Here is a 3,526-nt window from a genome sequence, read left to right on the forward strand (position 1 = left end):
ACCTGGAGCTTCCGTGTTATCTGTTCAACAGAAAACATCTGCTTCTCTCTGCCACGTTGTCAGCTGGTGGTGAGGAATCCTCTCTCTTGTAGTCTTTGGGTGTTTGTGAGTGACACCAGCCTCTCCACCTCATTTTCCCTTTATACTCTCTCCGGCCAATCTCCCCCAACCTCCTCTCAGCCACTAGCAACGTCCTCTCACTCCCTGTTTAGTCAGCAGACTGCCGGCTCCCCACCTGCCTCAGACCTGTCTTACTTGCCCAGGGTCGCAGACGGCCAGGGCTAACGTGACAGACACATTTGCTATTCAACCGCCGAACTGGGTACTCATCAGCTATGTTCGGATGTAAGGGGTTGTTCAGGTTGGCCTGCAAGAGCCACATGATGCATCTCTGCTGACTGAGACAGAAGAGCAGATAAACTCGCCTCCACATAGGAAGGTGAGATCGTCCTGTCTTTAGCAACACCCTGGTGGAGGAGAAGAGGGATCTTGGACACAGTAAACTTGAGCTGGTTGAAAAATATTTTCAAGGCCATCAAATATGATACGTTTTTATCATTGTGACTACAAAAATGGCCTAATCAATGACGGTATTTCCTTCTATTCTATGCCTTTTGAGCAGAAAGAGCTGCAGAGAGTAGATCCCAAACAAAACCAAACATTGGTCACTTTGAAAGTTTGGAATTGATAATAATATAGGCTTCCCTATTGCAGTGATGACGATCAATGCTAACACAATGGGAAGACAAACTTCTCCAGAGCTGCAGAGGTTGCAACTCTCCAAACAATCTGCACAAACAAAAGCTAACCAAGCCCTCTCCGGCACTAATTGTTAATAAGAGGGTTCAGCGTAATTTCTTTTTCCTTTGTTTGTCTCTCCAATTTACCCTAGTGATTGTGTGTGTGCGTGTGTGTGTGTGTATGTATATGTGAGTGTCCTTGGGGTCCAATCCAATCTAACACTTCTGTTTCCACTGGAAGAGTTTTTCAGCAATCATTCCCAACAGGCATTGAGGCAGGCAAGATATTGAGACTCGAAAACACACAGTGTATTTCCATTTCCCACCTATTCCCTTCACTAACAGATGCGTTTCATATGTAAATGGGAGTGCACCTTCGAGACTTTGGGATTGAGCTGTCGGTGAGGCAAAGTTCGACTCAGTTTTTGTAGTAGCTCTTGGTGGCTTTTGATGCAGCAGTAAAGTCATGGATTAGCATGGACATGGATTAGCATGGAGTCACTACATTTGCATACTGAAATAGACAGCTGCCAAACACAATTTCAGTCTTTGTTGGTGTCTCTTTGAGCGTTACCATTTACCGTGTGTTTTTACCAAATACTACTAAGTAAACAAACTACCAGAAATCAGTCATTTTCGATGCTGATCTTGGGTCAGTTTTTAGCATTCTCCCCATTAATGGTTAAGGTTGGGGAAGGGGAAACTGGTCCTATATCTTTACACAGGGGAACTTCACCCCAGAGTATTTTCCATGGTGTTCAGAAGAAACATCCACAAGGTGTGATGCCTTACTACAACGTAGTGTGAAAACACACTGTTATTCTATCAACATTTATGGAATCAAAACTGTTACAATAAAATATAGCAGAAATACCCTGAACGTTACGAACACCTGCTTTAATTTTATGACAGACTGAGCAGGTGAAAGCTATGATCCCTTATTTATGTCACTTGTTACATCCACTTTAATCAATGAAGATGAAGGGGAGCAGACAGGTTAAAGAAGTATATTTAAGCCTTGAGACAATTGAGACATGGATTGTGTCTGTGTGCCATTCAGAGGGTGAATGGGCAAGATAAAAGATTTAAGTGCCTTTGAAAGGGTATGGTAGTAGGTGCCAGGCACAACGGTTTGAGTGTGTCAAGAACTACAATGCTGCTGTTTTTTTACGCAGTTTCCCTTGTGTATCAAGAACGGTTCACCACCCAAAGGATATCTAGCCAACTTGACACAACTGTGGGAAGCATTGGATGTCAACATGGGCCAGCATCCCTGTTGAATGCTTTCGACACCTTGTAGAGTCCCATGGCCTGATGAATTGAGGCTGTTCTGAGGGCAAAAGGGGTGCAATTCAACATTAGGAGCGTGTTCCTAATGTTTTGTACACTGTGTTTATTGTGCTTGACGTTTGGTTTATTTAATGCAGAGTTTTCTTGCCCAGGACTGAATTGTAGTACAATATGCCATTTACTGCTTTGCTTTCTATTCCACCATTATCTAATTGTTCTTAGTGCTGAAGATTGTTTGACATCCCACTGTAGCCACCCTTTCATTTGATATCTTCTATTTTGTTTAGACACAATGAAATTACCACACTACTTTAAACCTTATCATGTCAGAATCAAATTGGAATTAATCTGATTAGATTAGTAAATTAGCAGCAACTTGATTAATTCAATTAGCTGTCAAATACTCAAAGCTTTTTTTTTTCTTCAAGAAATACACAGAATAGCGAAGGTCTGCAAGCTTCTACATTTGATCTCGTCTCTAAAAATAAACTGTACTGCTGGGCAGCAAATGCAGGGTTTTACCCATTGTGTCACGGCTTTCGTTGTGAGAAGGAGGAGCGGACCAAAATGCAGCGTGGTTGTTATTAATTTTATTTTAATAAAGAAACTCTACACGATTAAACTAACAAAATAACAAACGTACAAAAACTGAAAACAGCCCTATCTGGTGCAAAGCACAGAGACAGGAACAATCACCCACAAACACACAGTGAAACCCAGGCTACCTAAATATGGTTCCCAATCAGAGACAATGACTAACACCTGCCTCTGATTGAGAACCATATCAGGCCAGACATAGAAATAGACAAACAAGACATCCAACATAGAATGCCCCCTCAGATCACACCCTGACCAACCAAAACATCGAAACATACAATGTAAACTATGGCCAGGGTGTGACACATGGACAGACTCTAACACTGAATGTGAAGAGCAAAACCTCTGTTTACTGGAATCTGTGTAGAATTGTGTTTGAACTCTTCACTCTTAGAAAAAAAATGTTATATCTAGAACCATAAAGGGTTCTTCGGTTGTTCCCATAGGAGAACCCTTTTTTGTTTCCAGGTAGAACCCTTTCCACAGAGGGTTCTACTTGGAACCCAAAAGGGTTGTACCTGGAAACAAAAAGGGTTTTCCTATGAGAACAGCCGAAGAACCCTTTTTGAATCCTTTTCTATACGAGTGTTTGATAGCACGGCAAAAGATATGGACTCACAACTTATTCAAAATCTGCCACACATAGACTGTACACAAGCACAGCTAAACATATGGATTGATAGGCACGCTGCGTGTACCGCATGCCTAGGCTACTGCTGCTTAGGGTTATCTCGGCATCACACGAGTGGGTTACATTTTTGTGATACAGGTTCACTTTACTCGTTTATACCGTATATACAGTAACTTTTGATTGCTGAGAGTCTGTCTCTGTTTTACTCACACACACACACACACACACACACACACACACACACACACACACACTTGGAGAAAGTACC

Source organism: Oncorhynchus masou, chromosome 7 (assembly GCF_036934945.1).
Source record: "Oncorhynchus masou masou isolate Uvic2021 chromosome 7, UVic_Omas_1.1, whole genome shotgun sequence".
In the NCBI taxonomy this organism is placed as follows: Eukaryota; Metazoa; Chordata; class Actinopteri; order Salmoniformes; family Salmonidae; genus Oncorhynchus; species Oncorhynchus masou.